Source organism: Papaver somniferum, unplaced genomic scaffold (genome assembly GCF_003573695.1).
Source record: "Papaver somniferum cultivar HN1 unplaced genomic scaffold, ASM357369v1 unplaced-scaffold_104, whole genome shotgun sequence".
Taxonomy (NCBI): Eukaryota; Viridiplantae; Streptophyta; class Magnoliopsida; order Ranunculales; family Papaveraceae; genus Papaver; species Papaver somniferum.
This window is the reverse complement of record NW_020619270.1, coordinates 2,118,536-2,138,252: the sequence shown is the minus strand read 5'-3', so window position 1 is coordinate 2,138,252 and position 19,717 is coordinate 2,118,536.

Sequence of the window (19,717 nt, the reverse complement as noted above, 5' to 3'; positions counted from 1 at the left end):
CGGACGTGAACTTTCCGCCAGTATGCGTACTGGTACGCATACTTAGGTAACCGGATTGAGTTGGTTTTGATTTCCAAATTCAGCCGAAATTCACGGTCGTGAACTTCCGCCAGTATGCGTACCCAAACTCCATCAACCATTAGTACACACACAAGTATGCATACATTTGGTTCCCGGTTTTTGGACTTATACACTAATGTGCCAACACACTATATGCTTATATCCAAAGATGGTTACATATTCTAAACTCTCTATTTCAATCATTAAAAAATTCTTAGAGGATGTTATATAGAGGTTATTCACACTCTATTTTTCATCAAAGCGATTTTCAAGAGATTGAAACAATCAACATGACTTTCTTCACTTGTAAAGATGAACTTGGCCAAAGCAAAGGCTTACCAACACATATTTCGAGAAATCGATAAGCGAGATAAACTTGGCTCAAAATAGCAAATGTGTATAATCGAAGTCTATATATCAATACGACTTTTGTCTTAAGATAGGAGATATAGTAGATAGACTTTTGAGTGATGGATAAGTTCAAGTCTCCACATACCTTTTAGTCGATGAAGTTCCACCAGTTCCTTGAGTAGTTCTTTGTATTTGTATGATGAACGACGTGGATTCTAGAGCTCAACTACACTTTCTATCCTACTCCGAGACTTAGCTATAAGTAGACTAGAAATCAAGACTTATAGTTTTGGCAAGTAAACTTGACAAACAAGCTTGAGATTGCAACGGTTGCGAGTTCGACCGAGCAGTGCTCTAACAATCTCCCCCTTTGTCAATTTTAGTGACAAAACTATCAATACATATGGAATACAAAATAAATAAACTTTGCAGCTTCTCTTCCACATGCATGATCTCCTTGGTTCTCCAACTTTACTCGAAATCTTCGTCACTTCCAAGTAATCCAATGATTTGAAAGATATTCAATGCAGCATCATCGTTTTTGAAGATCCGTAGTCATAAAAATGAGAAAACAAAAGCTCTCAATCATTGTTACATAGTGTCATAGTATCATTACACAACATCAAAGTTCAATTGTATCACAACTTCGACAACAATACTATGGTGATATGTATCACTCCCCCTTAGTCAATACTCCATCTCACATGGAAACCTCTCCCCCTTACATAATGATCCGAAAACCATATGTATTTGTAGTGTGGACTACACATTAATTCCCCCCCCCCTTTTTGTCAATAAAATTGGCAAAGGTACGAAAACTAGTGGGATCCTAATGAAATTTCCATAGAGACATTTCATGACCAAAAGAAAGCACATATCAACTTTTTAGATGCAATCATATAGCCGAAACTAAATGCATTTGTCAAGGAGTTAATAAAGATACAAGATAACTCCTATAATATCCGACAGCCGCACTCCCCACAAAGATTTGGCAATTAAGTACAAGTTCAATTAAGAACTCTCCCCCGTAAAATGTCATTCCCGAAAGAACAACAAGAGCGACCTTACTTTCACAAGAAAAGAAGGATTTCTTTGGACAAAAATAAATCACATAAGAATATGAATTTGTATCCAAAAAAACTCAATAAAATTAACCACAAGAGAACCCATGATTAATTTAATCGGAAATGTTCAACATAAGAGAACTTACGGATGCACAGTGTATACATAAAATATGGATCAGGGGAGATCAATACTGCGGAATAAACAAAGATTCATTTTATCTTTCATCACTATTTGCATAATGACATACAATAGACTTAATATTTGTAAACAAAAGCTCATCCTTTCATCCATCAATATTTGAATAATGACATAAAAGGCTTAACTTTTGTTTGTCAAAAGTTCATTCAATCTTTTATCAATATTTGCATATCGACATACGACAGACTTAACTTTTGACCATGTATGGGACAATCATAGTTCACGGACGCAAACAAAAATATCCCATAACACTTTGCAATATATAAAACCATAAAGATTAATACTGCAAATATCATCTTCCAAACAAACTTTAGAATTTAAACAAGTAAATCTAAAAACATTGAAGATGAAAATCGTTGGACATAGCTATGTGTAATCACAATAATGGCTATTCGAAACTCTAGTTATTCTTCCTAAAAACACAAGAATAAAATTCTCATAAGAAGATTTCCTAGACATTGAGACCTCTGAAAAGTTCTTTATCGTCCCCGAACTCCTTGTCGTCAACAACCATGGGAACATATGGTTCGTGAAGAAAGGAGTCAATTCCAACAAACCTTCTAGGATGAAGATGTCGAACCAGGGCCTTCTAAATTTCAAGAGTTCCCAAAACAGAAGCCTTTATTTGTTGAATATCCTTTCTTGTCTCCTTCAACTCTTCAAGAACATCAGAAAACTTCTGAGTATTTGAAGGAACAACTCTTGGCTTCCTCACATTCCTTCTTTTTCTTTTCAAAGTTGGAGGTAACGGAGATATTTATTTTTCCTTCATGATTGATGGCTTAACAATCATATTAACATCTTTTCCATCAGAAGACATGATGCTTGGAGTATCCATAAGCTATGGATTTCTGAGAGGAAATCACACTTCAACCAGCAGTCTTAAGTTAAAAAAGAGTTTCGGGGAAGGAAAAAGGAATGTAGGGTTGCGGAACCTTTATACACTTCAAAAGATTCACGTACGCACAACTCATACCCTATAAAAGGCTGAATTATCAATTTTAACCCTCTTTTATTGATTAACCAGGGAAGACCTTTCCAATATAAATTAGATATGGAAAAATTCCAATCTTGCAAAACAGGCAAAGCTCAAAAAGAAAAGAAAACAAATTTAAAACCATTTTTCTTTTCAAAAGCTTGAGATGTGCAAAATCTTGTCTCTTTTAACCAGGCACATGAGACAAGATGCACTAACCAACACAATTTAAGTTGTGCTGGGATGCACAATAATTTGTCCATCACATATTCTTTGATCGGAATTCATAGAACCTTGTTTCTCATAGCTTTTAGACCATAACTTTCTTTCCAATGGTCTTATCTTATCCGTGGAAACTAATTTCTTTGACGAAGATAAAATCTTACATACCTCTGCGGTCTTTTGAACAAATTTAAGCTTGTTTGCTAATCGATTTGCTCTTCGTTGAAGTTTGTTGACATGTCTCAATTTGTGTTTGTACTTGTAGCACTTTGATAGTTCATAACCCTTGAGTGAACAATATGTGCATGTCAACCTGGAATATGATTCAGGTATCCGAGATGTGCAAACTTCTAGACACACAGTAGAACCTGAAAAAATTAGACAGAGAGTTTCCAACGGAAAGGTCAATTTTTTTCTTCCAGATTGGTTGAGTTCTCTTCTGAAAGAATATCAAGATCGATGTATGTATTGCTACATCTATCAAAATCAATATTTTTACACAGAATTGCAACACTTGATTTTTCGTCTTCATTAGAATCATAGTTGTTAGACATTTCATCAAGAGTTGCAGCAAGACCTTTGTTCCCAGTGTATTTCTTTTGATCTGGACACTCATTTGCAAAATGACCAAAACCTTTACACTTGAAGCACTGAGGCATATCATCGTCATCAGTCTCATCATTATCCCTGTTTTTAGGAGGAACACGATTATCGGGCTTAACTGATAACCTGGATTTATCTCTGGAGAACCGTTTACTTCTCTTCAAAAGAAGATCCCTAAACTTTCTAGTGATCAATGAGACTGACTTGTCAAGATCTTCATCTGATGAATTAGACTCAGAAAGATCATCTTCAGATATGCAAACACTTTTACTTTTATCAAGTAATTTAGTGTTCTTTTGTGCTTTGAATGCAACATCCTTCCCAGATTTGGATGTATGCTCATGATCAAAGATCTTTAGCTTCCCAACCAGAGTATTTCTGGAAAGCGTTGCGAGATTATTTCCTTCAACGATGGCATGCTTCTTAGAATCGTACCTAGATGGCAGGGATCTGAGAATCTTCATCACAATGTCCTTTTCAGGAATAGTCTTACCCAATGCAAAAGATGCATTAACAATTTCAGACACTTTGTGATTAAACTCATCAAATGAATCTTCATCTGCCATACGAAGGTTTTCCCAATCAGAATTTAGGTTTTGAAGCCTAGCTTCTTTTTCACAGGTATTCCCTTAAAATACGGTTTCTAAGATATCTCAGGCTTCTTTAGACTTTGTGCACGTAGTCACATGATGCTGAAGATCTGGGATAATGGCATGTATGATAGCATTTAAGCCGTCAGAATTTTGATTTTCAACAAGGATTTCTTCTGGACTATATCTACCAATATCCTTAGGTATAGATACATCGCCTTCTGTATTAACTGGAGGATCATAGCCATTAACAACACGTACCCATGTTTGAAAATCACGATCTTGAAGAAAAGCACACATAGAGATTTTCCACCGTAAGTAGTTTGAGCCATCGAAGACTGGTGATACATTTACGGAGATAGAATTTATGTTCATAGAGTCAGATCGCTACAAACACAGACTTATAAAGTCTTTAAACGTGTTTGCCTGCTCTGATACCAATTGAAAAAGTAGGGGTATAACAACCTCACCCAATATTTTGCTTAGCAATTTGTATGGACTAACTCCAATATACTTGAAAAAGCGGGGGTCTAACAACACCACCCAATATTTCGCTTAACAATCTGTATGGACTAACTCCGAAATACTTTGCTAGAGAATCAACTAGACAGTCACACTCAATCTAGATAAAAGTATCTCAAGGAGTTAATATCTCTCTCTTGATTTGATTTTTACTCAAGCTAAAAACAATAACGAGTCTTTACAAGGAATACTTGAACGGTACCAAAGACCAATGTCCAAGGATCAATCAATATCAATCAACAACCAAAGGTTGGATTTCCAATTGATGATCACGAACGCACAACCTGTATTATTTCAATTATATAAAATATAATGCGGAAAAGAAATAACACAGACACCAGAAATTTTGTTAACGAGGAAACCGCAAATGCAGAAAAACCCCGGGACCTAGTACAGATTGAATACACACTGTATTAAGCCGCTACAGACACTAGCCTACTGCAAACTAACTTCAGACTGGACTATAGTTGAACCCCAATCAGTATCCCACCGATCCAAGGTACAATTGTACTCCTACGCCTCTGATCCCAGCAGGATACTGCGCACTTGATTACCTTAGCTGATCTCACCCACAACCAAGAGTTGCTGCAATCCAAAATCACAGACTTGATAATAAACAGATCTGTCTCACACAGAAAAGTCTATCAAAGGATAAATACGTCTCCCACAGATAAACCCTAGGTTTTGTTCCGTCTTTTGATATAAAATCAAGGTGAACAGGAACCAATTGATAATCCGGTCTTATATTCCCGAAGAACAACCTAGATTAATCAATCACCTCTCTACAATCCTTCCTGACTACACAAGCGGATTGTCGAGGAATCACAAACAGTGAGACGAAGATATTTGTGACTTCTTTATCTTGCCTATCGGAGAACTCTCACGATCTCAAGCCAAGATCAGATCACACAACTACGATAAAGTAGTATCGATCTGGCTTCACAATCCCAATGAAGTCTTTAAGTCGTTAACCTGATTTTAGAGAAGAAAATCAAAGGTTAATGGAGATCGACTCTAGCGGGCGCACTAGTATCACACAGACGTGTGGGGATTAGTTTTACACAATGCTAGATGTCTCCTTTATATAGCCTTCAAATCAGGGTTTTGCCTTAGGTACAAAGAAATCCTTATTCACCGTTCGATAAAAACCTGATTTAGATTCAAGCTAATATTTCTCAACCGTTAGATCGAAAACTTAGCTTGTCACACACACTTGGGTAGACCTTTACTGGGTTCGTGAAAACCATGCCCAAACGTGTACGTGTATGTTGGTTCAACATAGTAACCCAAAAGGTTAACCATATGAGCATTTCATATTAACCTTGTTCTTCTTCACCATAACTAGTTCAATTGACTCAAATGAACTAGTTAAAGAGTTGTTTAATTTCTATGAGATCTTATGTAACTACACAAGACACAATTGAAACAAAGATGATTCGATTCGATTGAATCGGCTCATGAACATTATAGCCACGGTTTGCATAAAGCATTCCTTACTAATTTAATGTTTCATGTTCAGAGCACATCTTTAGTTCATAACCTCTTAAGTTCACAAACAAGTTCGCGGACTTAAGTTAATCGATTGAGTTTTCCAAACTCAACAGAAATTCTCGGAAAGAGAACTTCCGCCAGTTCGCGGACTGGGTTCGGGGACTGAGTTCACGGACTTAGCACACAAACGAGTTTTGGAAAATCCAGCAGAAATTCTCGGTCGAGAACTTCCGCGGACTGAGTCTGCGGACTGGGTTCGCGGACTTGGCAAGTCAATCCCACAATCCTTCCGATTTCTCTTGATCAACAAAGTTCGAAAACTTCGGTTCAAGGAATACATGGTTATGTAATCTAAACTCTCATTTCAATCATTGAGACATTCACAGAGGACGCTATGTAGCCGTTATTCACAGACCGATTCACGTCAGAGTAATTCTCAAAGTGATTGAAACTTTTCATGACTTTCGTCACTAGGTGAAGATAAACTTGATCAAAGCGAACGCTTTACCAACACACGATTTCGAGATAAAAGATATGCAATGAATGCTCAGCTCGAAATATCAAATGTGTATGATCTAGTCTATATAGCATACGACTTTTGTCTCATAAGAAGTAGGAGATATAAGAGATAAACTTTTGAGTCATAGATAAGTTCAAGTCTCCACATACCTTTTTGTTGATGAAGTTTCACGGTTCCTTGTATAGATCTTCGTCGTTGTATGATGAATCGCCATGAAGTCCTTGAGCTCAACTACACTCCGAGACTTAGCTATGTAGGTTAGAAATCAAGACTTATAGTTTTGATTACTAACATTGACAAACATGTTTGAGATAGCAACGAATGCGAGGTTGACCGAGCTATGCTCTAACAATCTCTCTCTTTGTCAATTTTAGTGACAAAACTATTAATACATATGGAATACAAAAAAAAATAAACTTTAGTGGTTCCTATTCCATAGTCTAATCTTCAACGTTCCTTGAAATCTTCGTCCTTCCAAGTACTCCAATGATCCCAAAGGTTGTAAGTTTGGCACCATCGTTGTTGAAGATCCGTAGCTATAACAATGAGAAAAATCGAGATTCTCGATCATTATTATACAGTGTCATAGTATTATTATATAACATCAAAGTCCAATTGTATCACGATTTTAACAATAATACTACAGTGATATGTATCACTCCCCCTTAGTCAATACTCCATCTCGATCATGGAAACCACTCCCCCTTACACAATGATCCGAAAACCATATGTATTTGTAGTGTGAACTACAATATTTCTCCCCCTTTTTGTTAATAAAATTGGCAAAGGTACAAGAATGGGATCATAATGAAATTTCCACAAGAGACATTTCATGACCAAAAGAAAAATACATACCAACTTAATTTAGATGCAATCTAATAGCCGAAGCTAACAACATTCATCAAGGAGTTTTAAGATACAAGATAACCCCTATAAAATTCCACAGCCGCACTCCGCGCTAGATATTACCATTAAGCAAAAGTTCAAAAGAACTCTCCCCCATTTGATGTCATTCCCGAGAGAACAACAAGAGCAACCTTAATTTCGAAAGAAAAGAAGGATTTTATATTGGACACCAAAAACCATAGGAATGATTTTCTATATCCAAAGCTCAACCAAATTAACCACAAGTAAACCCATGATTAACTCAATTGGAATACGCAACTAAATCAAACCACAAAAGTGATCAATTTAATTGAAAGTGCTCAACATAAGTAAACTCACGGAGCTACGACTAAGTCAATCACATGGAGATGACTAACTTAACCGTTCAAATACTCAACATAAGGAAAACCTTACGGAATATATAACTACATTAACCAAAGAACATGATAGTGTAGCCTTTCATATACTCAACACAAGAACTTGTGGAATATATGAAAACTCAACTAGATTAATTACAAGAGAACCTATAATTAATCTAATTGGAATACAAATAACCAAACTAATCACCGAAGTAATCAATTTAATTATTTTGGGCTCAACATACGAGAACTTATGGAACCCCGACTAAGTTCATCATAGAATATGACAACCTTAACCGTACATGTACTCGACATAAGAAAGAAAACTTATGGAGTACAAAATAAATAACCAAACAGGTTAATTAATTTAGTTCTTAATGATCGACATATAACATCTTATGGAACAACCAACAAAGCCAAGATAAATCGACTTAGTTGTAAGGTGCTCAACATAAGACACACAATGGAGCCTTTCACGGTAAAACATAATAAAATGGATCACTGAAGATCAATACTGTGGATAACATACAAGGATCTATTTTATTTTCCATCATAACGACATAATAGACTTTATCCTTGTTGAACAAAAGATTTTATCCTATTTTCCGTCAAATACATGACTGCATACGCATAACTTTTGTATATGTCAAAAGTACATTCGTCCTTTCATCAATACGAATAATTGATTCATGAACGACTTTACTTTTGACTGCAATATGGGACCTTCAAGTTCACGGACGTAAACAATACATATCCCATAAAAATATTGCAATATCACAAACCATTAATATACTGCAAGAAACATCATCCTCCAAATATTTTTAGAATTTAATACCAATAAACCTAAAAAATAACATAAGAAGATGAAAACAAAAAATAGCTATGTGTAGTCACAATCATCGCTATTCAAAGCACTAGTTATTCTTCCAACTAATCCAAAAGGAAGACTTACTATGCATTCATGAACTTTTCCAAAGTTTCTTCAGAGAACTCCTTCTCATTATTGAAGAGTTCATTAACGAAGGGATCATTCAACTCCTCCAAGTATTTTGAAAACACTGTCAATGATGGAATTTTCAAAATTGTTGTGGTGATAGTGGTAAAAAGATTCGTTTCAGACTTGTGAAGGAAATAGAGTTTTAGATTTAATAAAATTATATATACAAAAACATTAACAATGGGCGAGAGGTACTGGGACTAAGGATTTGGCCGAATTCACTACACAGGGTTCATTCATATATTCTTTGACAATTTAAAACTCGATAAAATTAACATGGACTCTGATTTTTCCAAGATAGATTCTCAAAACATCGATTGTAAGTCCTAAGCATGATGTATCAAAGCACCTAAGCTAAGCATACATCATCAAATTAAATAACAACCAATTAATTCAAATCATATTTCAATTTTAAATTAATGCAAAAGTCATAAAAAAGAATAAAATAAATTTACCCGTGTATGAAATTCACCCTCCTCCGTCGTCCCAGTGTTGTGTTTAGCTCATCATGATAAAAACACGCTCAAAATATTTATTTATTGCTCAAATGGTGTTTACAATGAAGAGAAGAAGAGAAAATGGTGTAAACAGCTAATGTGCGACCCACAGGAAGCGTTAAAAAAGAACGATAAAAAAGAAGTGCTATTGTTGTTGTGGTTCTAAGACCCACACCTATGACCCACACCAACCTGTCGTTGTCACTATTGAAGAACGACGGTTCCTGGACGTCCGTTCTTCATGTTCTTCGCGTTCTTCAGCAGCAGCAGCAGGAACCGAGTTTCTGCAACTCGTGATTTCTGCTTCCTGAGCTCTCCTCTCAACCCCAAACTCTCGACACCCTTCTCTGACTCTCGATAATCCTTTTTATACCCAACAACCTCATAAAATCTTGCTCAATCACTCCAAATATTCTCCCATTACTCGGCAGTAAACGTTATATTTTTCTTTCCTTTTTTTATCTCGATCACGTATCTGCAGCTGTCAATTACGTGAAAACTATCCCTGTTTATCTTTGTCACGCTCCAACAAGTCGTTCAAGTCATTACACATCATCAGAACACGTACAAATTCTTCCAGAACCCGTGGATATCTTCTCCATGTACGTGTTTTCCCTGTTTGCAACTCGTGGATTGCCTAGACGATTCTAGCTAATTCTGATCGAACCAAAAGCGCACAACGTGTTTGCTAGGCCATATCACAACTTCCTACCAAAATTCAGCCATTGAATCTCCCTAGAACACGTTCAAAACTTCGATCAAAAATCTGCCAATGAAGAAGGAAATTTTCCCGCCAAAAATGAAATTTGAATTTTAGAAGAAGGACACCCCTTATCCGTTGCTGGAGTCTGAATAACACATTCCCATGGGGTGCCTTTAGTAATATTTCTGGGGTGCCTTTAGTACTTTATCCTGTGGTGTAAAACACCACTTTTCGAGCCAATTTCGCCGCAAAAGCTTATTTCTCTATAAATACCTACAAAGACATAAAATAACAAAATAAATACAAAATCGAGCACTAACAATACGTACAATTGAGACATATTAGACACATAAATGTGTCTATCAACACCCCCAAACTTATTATTTGCTAGTCCTCGAGCAAAACTAATATGGAAAATAAAATCCTAACTAACTAGGTGTCCCTAGTGACCGAGTTAATCTCGGGAGGGTTTACCAGAGGTGTACCCACAAAACCTTCACTCCATACCCTAGCTATCTACGCAGAACCTTGGAAGGCACTAAAGAATCTCCTTGGTTGTCATACTCTCATTGACTACAAGAGGAAGTACCCTGATGCGAAATTCCAATTGTTGTACACGAGTTTGCACTCAAGCATACTAAAATTCATATAAAGTGACAGACCTCTACTCAGATAGTTTCTGGACATCATAACCGGAGTCAACCAATCACATGGAAAGATTAAGAAGATGGATAAAGAGAAAAATAGATGAAGTTGACTAAGGTGAACCTATCCTAATGGACTGAGATACTGGTCTTGGACTAATATCAACACACTGGCATATACAAGGGTTCCAGTGGTTGACTTTATTGAATTTATTCCGGTTGGTCTGATGGTCTGGTCTCAATTTTTTTTTTTTTTGATATATCTCAGTCACTCTACTTCACCCTAGTAATGGTAAAAAGGTAAAAAGAAAAAGAAGTGATCATGATTCTTTCGATGTTTCCATCACGAGATATGGCGAAACTACCATGTTTTTTTTAATTCTAACACCTGAGCTATGTGCTTTTATGAATAGACTCTTTAGATGTTTCCATCTAATCAGATTGGTTCCTAAACTCCTATAACCAAGATGTTCCCGTCCACTTAGATTGGTTAGTGCAAACCTTAATAGGCATAAATTTCTAGGCTCTGGAGTTTAATAATTGCAACTAAAAAGTTTCTCCCATACCCCCAAACTTAAATCTAACATTGTCCTCAATGTTCTAAAGATAATATTAAAAGCATGAACAAGGAGAAACGGTTACCATTTGAAGCAAAAGAGGTAAGGAAAGATATTACCGTGTTGCGTGTGAATGGGTTACCTCCCAAGAAGTGCTAAGTTTAAAGTCTTCAGCCAGACTTAGGAAAGGATTAGTCAACTCGAACCATAAAGTAACAGTCGAAATAACTGTGGGTCTTCAAAACCAAAAAGAGCTGACCAAAGGAAACTGCAATAAACCAAGAAAGTAAACGAGACTAGCATGCCCTTACTTAGTTTCCTGATTAAGAAATTTATATCTAATTGTGGTTCAGGTTCAGGTTCTATGAAAGGGTCTAAATAGAAAATTTTCATTAGATGCGTTTCTTCATAGGTGGGATCCGAATCATTAGGTCCTAGAGTCTGGAAAAACTCAAATATGATCTTAGAAGCGCACAATAATAACCTAAATAACTGAGGATCCTCTAAGTCAATAAGATTTGACTTACATAACTGACCACAATGAGAGTAGTGGTCATTGTTTAGAAAATGTGTCGATTCTATTAACCTAAAGTACTTAGGCTTAGTCTCAGAACTTAATAAGTGACACATTTGAAAATCATATGTTCCCAAAATTGGAAGAAAAGTTTTTGGTGGGAAAACAAAGTCAATCTTGGTATCATAGCCTAGGTTAACCACATCAACCATAGGATGGGTTTTTAACAACTGAGCTTCTTTCTGGACATCATTAGGTTCCGGAAAACGTGTATGAAGATAATCTTGTAAAATGGTTGAGGCACGTATGTCAAGTCCCAAGTGAGGGACCTTTATAAGAGTGAAAGCACATGGATGATAACCACCCCCAAACTTAGAATTTTGGGTGTCTCTAGATAGACTAACTACAATTTCCCTAATTTCTAGATCATCAAAATCCTGAAAATGGTCAATTGCTACTTGTAAATTATACTCAGGTGATGCATCCTCACTCATATTTAAAATCTCTATGAGTTCATGTTCTTCGTCTAAGACTAATGTTTCTAAATCGCTAGACTCTAATACAATATTCTCACAATAAACTCGTTCCTCTAAACCATTATCGGCTTCGTAATCCTCGTCTAAAACGGTGGTATCTCTAGTTAAATCCTCGTCCTTTTGAATAGGTGAATAATTATTAAAATTATTTGGATTTGAACTAGAAATAATATTATCATTTTAAATCTCATTGGGAGTAACAGATTCCTCATTACTATGCCTATATATTTCTTCATCAACACTATCCTCATCATAATCATCATTGTAATAACATGAAAAAGATCGAACCTCATCAAAACAAGTAGTGTTACCAATTCTAACCTCGTTATCTTGATTATGTGAATAACTATCTTCATTCCCAAGGGTATTATTGGATACACTATATTGGCATTTAAGACTATCCTGAGCAAGTTTTTCCACAATCCTATTTGTACTCTCAGTAAATTGCTTGAGGGACTCTTCTAGAGACATCCTAGTTGACTGCTCTACGAACTCTTCTGGAAGCGGATATTATAAGTCCCTTTCAAAAATAACTTCTGTGTTGACTCATTAAAACTCTTGAGTGACTCTTCTAAAGAAATAAGAGGATTATTTTGCTCGTATGACCTGTGCGCATGTGGATAGTAATTGGGCTCACCATGGTATGGACTGTAAATTTCAAAAGTTTGGCGTTCCCAACCACTATTAACACTATGGTCATAAAAAGGATGATGTCCATATTCAAATTCAGGTCGATACTCATTGTATTGGCTTCTATCATACCAGTTCGACATTCTTAATTACAAGGGAATTCTACACAATCACAAACAAGGCTGACTCGACCAAATCAAACCTATAGAATCTAGCAAACAAAAAGCATGATGGATCCACTTAGATTGTTTTCTAGACCAGCTTCTATTCCTTCGAAAGGGAATTCGTTACAATTTGAGCACACCCCTCTGAAATCAATCCGAGCTAATGTAAGTTGAATCGAGGCGAGGGAAGCTCAGTGGAGCTTTGATACCCAAAGCCTCACCGGTATTACAAGGCGGCGCAGTCACGCATTCAACTTACAAAAACCATCAAGAACTTTGAAGTATGCTTAAAAGAGTAACCAATATTTTTCGAAAGATTTTCCTACCAAGCTCGTTACCCTATCGGTCTCATTCTAATCAAATTTTAAGCTTGGGTTCGCGTTAGGTTTCGTTTTCCTAAGGCGGGCAAGAAGGGAACGGTGATGAAATCCGAACCCTTATCTTATATGGCCAGTTCTTGCCCTTTACTAGGAAATTAAAGAAGCCGGTTCAGTCCTCAACATATAATCACCTTAAGGCAGACAGTAAACCCGCTGACAGGAGATTCGCGGTGTTTAGAAGTTTACCTCCCGTACCAGACGGGCGAAGAACCGTTGTAGTCGACTCGGGCCACTGACTCCGGTGTCAGTGTGCGAACCCGAGGGGCCGAGAAGATATTGTAATCGTCGTCCTTCCCTGCAAACAGTTTATATTTAATTATTTTTTTTTATATAACCCTTCCGTAGGGTTTAAAATTAAAATAAATTGTTCAAAGTCCAGTCCAATGAAAAGAAATACAAAAAATAATAATAATAATTACAAATATAAAAATAAAATGGAAAGTCTCTTAAAAAAATTAAAAAAAAATAATTCTCTCTTTTTTTTTTCTCTCTCTTTTTTCTTTATTTTTTTTTTGCTTTGTCTTTTTTCCTTCTCTTTTAGCTTTAAGCTTTGGTTCCAAGGTCTTTAGTATCCAACTTCAAACCTGTAATACAAAGACACAACCAAAGAGACGTAAAAAGAACAAATGGAATAATAACAAACAATAAAAACCTAAAAATTCTACCTAAGCACAAATCCGCGTCGGCGACGCCAAAATTTGATGGAATTTTCAAAATTGTTGTAGTGATAATGGTAAAAAGATTCGTTTCAGACTTGTGAAGGAAATAGAATTTTAGATTTAATAAAATTATATATACAAAAATATTAACAATGGGCGAGAGGTACTGGGACTAAGGATTTGGCCGAATTCACTACACAGGGTTCATTCATATATTCTTTGACAATTTAAAACTCAATAAAATTAACATGGACTCTGATTTTTCCAAGATAGATTCTCAAAACATCGATTGTAAGTCCTAAGCATGACGTATCAAAACACCTAAGCTAAGCATACATCATCAAATTAAATAACAACCAATTAATTCAAATCATATTTCAATTTTAAATTAATACAAAAGTCATAAAAAAGAATAAAATAAATTTACCCGTGTATGAAATTCACCCTCCTCCGTCGTCCCAGTGTTGTGTTTAGCTCATCATGATAAAAACATGCTCAAAATATTTATTTATTGCTCAAATGGTGTTTACAATGAATAGAAGAAGAGAAAATGGTGTAAACAGCTAATGTGCGACCCACAGGAAGCGTTAAAAAAGAACGATAAAAAAGAAGTGCTATTGTCGTTGTGGTTCTAAGACCCACACCTATGACCCACACCGACCTGTCGTTGTCACTATTGAAGAACGACGGTTTTTGGACGTCCGTTCTTCATGTTCTTCGCGTTCTTCAGCAGCAGCAGCAGGAACCGAGTTTCTGCAACTCGTGATTTCTGCTTCCTGAGCTCTCCTCTCAACCCCAAACTCTCGACACCCTTCTCTGACTCTCGAGAATCCTTTTTATACCCAATAGCCTCATAAAATCTTGCTCAATCACTCCAAATATTCTCCCATTACTCGACAGTAAACGATATATTTTTCTTTCCTTTTTTTATCTCGATCACGTATCTGCAGCTGTCAATTACGTGAAAACTATCCCTGTTTATCTTTGTCACGCTCCAACAAGTCGTTCAAGTCATTACACATCATCAGAACACGTACAAATTCTTCCAGAACCCGTGGATATCTTCTCCCTGTACGTGTTTTCCCTGTTTGCAACTCGTGGATTGCCTAGTCGATTCTAGCTAATTCTGATCGAACCAAAAGGCCACAACGTGTTTGCTAGGCCATATCACAACTTCCTACCAAAAACCAGTCATTGAATCTCCCTAGAACACGTTCAAAACTTCGATAAAAAATCTGCCAATGAAGAAGGAAATTTTCCCGCCAAAAATGAAATTTGAATTTTAGAAGAAGGACACCCCTTATCCAGTGGTCGCCCCTTATCCGTTGCTGGAGTCCGAATAACACATTCCCATGGGGTGCCTTTAGTAATTTTTCTGGGGTGCCTTTAGTACTTTATCCTGGGGTGTAAAACACCAGTTTTCGAGCCAATTTCGCCGCAAGAGCTTATTTCTCTATAAATACCTACAAAGACATAAAATAACAAAATAAATACAAAATCGAGCACTAATAATACGTACAATTGAGACATATTAGACACATAAATGTGTCTATCAGTCAATTTGCTGAGTTCTTTTTCTAGTTTTCGTACAGTGTTTGTAGATTGAGACAACATTCGTTCATAGTGAACAATATCTTCTAAGGATGCAGAAATCCGAGATTTTAAGTTGTTTCTTTTGTTGATGAAATCTTTTACCAGGTTCCTGAAATTTTCATCACTTTGATACGACGACAAGAACCAGTTTAAGGAAGGATTTTTACCATTAATTGTAGCCTTCACTTTTTTCAAAACTGTGGAGGGGATCCCCGTACACCTACGTACGTTAGCTTCCAGGGTTGCATTCTTGCTTGTGTTGCATCTAGTAACGGGTGCCATGGAACCGAAGCTTTTGAAATACACCGTCCGTGAACAACTAAAACCCTGGACAAGCAAAAGCTTTTGTATTTTTAGAGATTTATATAGGTAAAAACAAAAAATAACCAAAAATACACTTCTTGAGCCAAAAGACGCAAATCTCCATTTTTTCAAGACAAACATGGGGATGCGAACGTCTAGGGTTAGGAAGACATGATGGGATCAAAAATTTCCCCTTGTTTATCCCATAGTGACTTTCTAAGGTAAGGCACATGTGCAGAGATTCTTCTTCTTTTGTTCCCTGAAGCACTTGTCACGTAGGACCTGCGACAATGAGTAGGTCGAAAAGCTACAAAGGCATTCCATAGGAACAATCATTTCCTTAAGCTCAAATTCTTCAACACGTGAGTGTCCTTGAGAAATGAGCCTGAGATTATTTCTGAAGGTGTTTAAACAATATCCCTCATTCCTGGATACCCATTTAGACCCTTCATTATAGACATTGGACTTGCATGATACAAGGTTCCACACGACTTGTCTACGAAGTTGATCTAACTCATCATTCATTGATTTTTTCCAAGAGAAGTTTCTCAGAGTTATATCAATGTTTCCTGGTTCTAAATGAGACGAATAGCAACCAGTTGAAAGAAGTCCTTTTTTTTTGTTGTAGAGTCTTTTTCACGTTTGGAGACGATAGAAGATACACACACGGAGGAATCGCCTAACACATGTAGAAAAATCCCACAACAACTGTCACTACACCATCGAAGAGAGGAAGTAGGAAAAGAAGTAAGACTGCCTATACCATCGATACTTTTCTGTACAGAATTCCCTGATAGTATTGTACGTTCCTTTTGAGTAACATAAGGTTGCACAGTATTCTTACAAGGATTACTTGCATCCTTCAGAATCTTTAAAGACGACGTACCGGGTCGTCGAGGATGATCGGATGAGCATCCATAAAAGCCAGACCCTTGGCATTTGCCTGAATGGTTCCTAATCACATCAGTTTTCTCAACAAATGATCGTTGAGCATTATCTGAAGGATGACAATTCTTTAGAGAGGAACAACTGGATTCTCTCAGATTCAACGAGAGATTTTTACTGGATATCAAATCCTTAAGAGTTGCAATTTCTGCAACAAGACAAGAATAGATCTGGATTTGTTCTTCCAATCTCTTTTGGAGATTAACCAGTTTATCAGACCTTTTCCTACGGTTATTTTTTAAACCTGGTGAAGCGTTAATTGAGACTTTATAATCCATTGAGTCAGGTCGCTACAAACACGGACTTGTTAGGTCTTAAACGTGTTTGCCTGCTCTGATACCAATTGAAAAAAACGGGGGTCTAACAACAACACCCAATATTTCGCTTAGCAATCTGTATGGACTAACTCCGAAATACTTTGCTAGAGAATCAACTAGACAGTCAGACTTAATTTAGATAAAAGTATCTCAAGGAGTTAATATCTCTCTCTTGATTTGATTTTTACTTAAGCTAAAAACAATAGCGAGTCTTTATCAAATACAAGGAATACTTGGACGGTACCAAAGACCAATGTCCAAGGATCAATCAATATCAATCAACAACCAAAGGTTGGATTTCCAATTGATGATCACGAACGCACAACCTGTATTATTTCAATTATATAAAATATAATGCGGAAAAAAATTAACACAAACACCAGAAATTTTGTTAACGAGGAAACCGCAAATGCAGAAACACCCCGGGACCTAGTCCAGATTGAATACACACTGTATTAAGCCGCTACAGACACTAGCCTACTGCAAACTAACTTCAGACTGGACTATAGTTGAACCCCAATCAGTCTCCCACCGATCCAAGGTACATTTCTACTCCTACGCCTATGATCCCAGTAGGATACCGCACACTTGATTCCCTTAGCTGGTCTCACCCACAACCAAGAGTTGCTGCAATCCAAAATCACAGACTTGATAATAAACAGATCTGTCTCACACAGAAAAGTCTATCAAAGGATAAATATGTCTCCCATAGATAAACCCTAGGTTTTATTCCGTCTTTTGATATAAAATCAAGGTGAACAAGAACCAATTGATAATCCGGTCTTATGTTCCCGAAGAATAGCCTAGATTAATCAGTCACCTCTCTACAATCCTTCCTGACTACACAAGCGGATTGTCGAGGAATCACAAACAGTGAGACGAAGATATTTGTGACTTCTTTATATTGCCTATCGGAGAACTCTCACGATCTCAAGCCAATCAATCGATTGTACTCGTACGATAGAAGATGCGAGATCAGATCACACAACTACGATAAAGTAGTATCGGTCTGGCTTCACAATCCCAATGAAGTCTTTAAGTCGTTAACCTGATTTTAGAGAAGAAAATCAAAGGTTAATGGAGATCGACTCTAGCGGGCGCACTAGTAGCACACAGACGTGTGGGGATTAGTTTTGCACAATGCTAGATGTCTCCTTTATATAGCCTTCAAATCAGGGTTTTGCCTTAGGTACAAAGCAATCCTTATTCACCGTTAGATGAAAACCTGATTTAGATTCAAGCTAATATTTCTCAACCATTAGATCGAAAACTTAGCTTGTCACACACACTTGGGTAGACATTTATTGGGTTCGTGAAAACCATGCCCAAACGTGTACATGTATGCTGGTTCAACATAGTAACCCAAAAGGTTAACCATATGAGCATTTTATATTAACCTTGTTCTTCTTCACCATAACTAGTTCAATTGACTCAAATGAACTAGTTAAAGAGTTGTTCAATTGCTATGAGATCTTATGTAACTACACAAGACACAATTGAAACAAAGATGATTCGATGCGATTGAATCGGCTCATGAACATTATAGCCACGGTTTGCATAAAGCATTCCTTAGTAATTTAATGTTTCATGTTCTGAGCACATCTTTAGATCATAACCTCTTAAGTTCACAAACAAGTTCGCGGACTTAAGTTAATCGGTTGAGTTTTCCAAACTCAACAGAAATTCTCGGAAAGAGAACTTCCGCCAGTTCGTGGACTGGGTTCGCGGACTGAGTTCCCGGACTTAGCACACAAACGAGTTTTGGAAAATCCAGCAGAAATTCTTGGTCGAGAACTTCCGACTTTTCGCGGACTGAGTCTGCGGACTGGGTTCGCGGACTTGGCAAGCCAATTCCACAATCCTCCCGATTTCTCTTGATCAACAAAGTTCGAAAACTTCGGTTCAAGGAATACATGGTTATGTAATCTAAACTCTCATTTCAATCATTGAGACATTCTCAGAGGACGTTATGTAGCCGTTACTCACAGACCGATTCACGTCAGAGCAATTCTCAAAGTGATTGAAACTTTTCATGACTTTCGTCACTAGGTAAAGATAAACTTGATCAAAGCGAAACGCTTTACCAACACACGATTTCGAGATAAAACATAAGTAATGAATGCTCAGCTCGAAATATCAAATGTGTATGATCTAGTCTATATAGCATACGACTTTTGTCTCATAAGAAGTAGGAGATAGAAGAGATAGACTTTTGAGTGATAGATAAGTTCAAGTCTCCACATACCTTTTTGTTGATGAAGTTCCACGGTTCCTTGTATAGATCTTCGTCGTTGTATGATGAATCCCCATGAAGTCCTTGAGCTCAACTACACTTTTCTATCCTAGTCCGAGACTTAGCTATGTAGGCTAGAATTCAAGACTTATAGTTTTGATCACTAACATTGACAAACATGCTTGAGTTAACAACGCATGCGA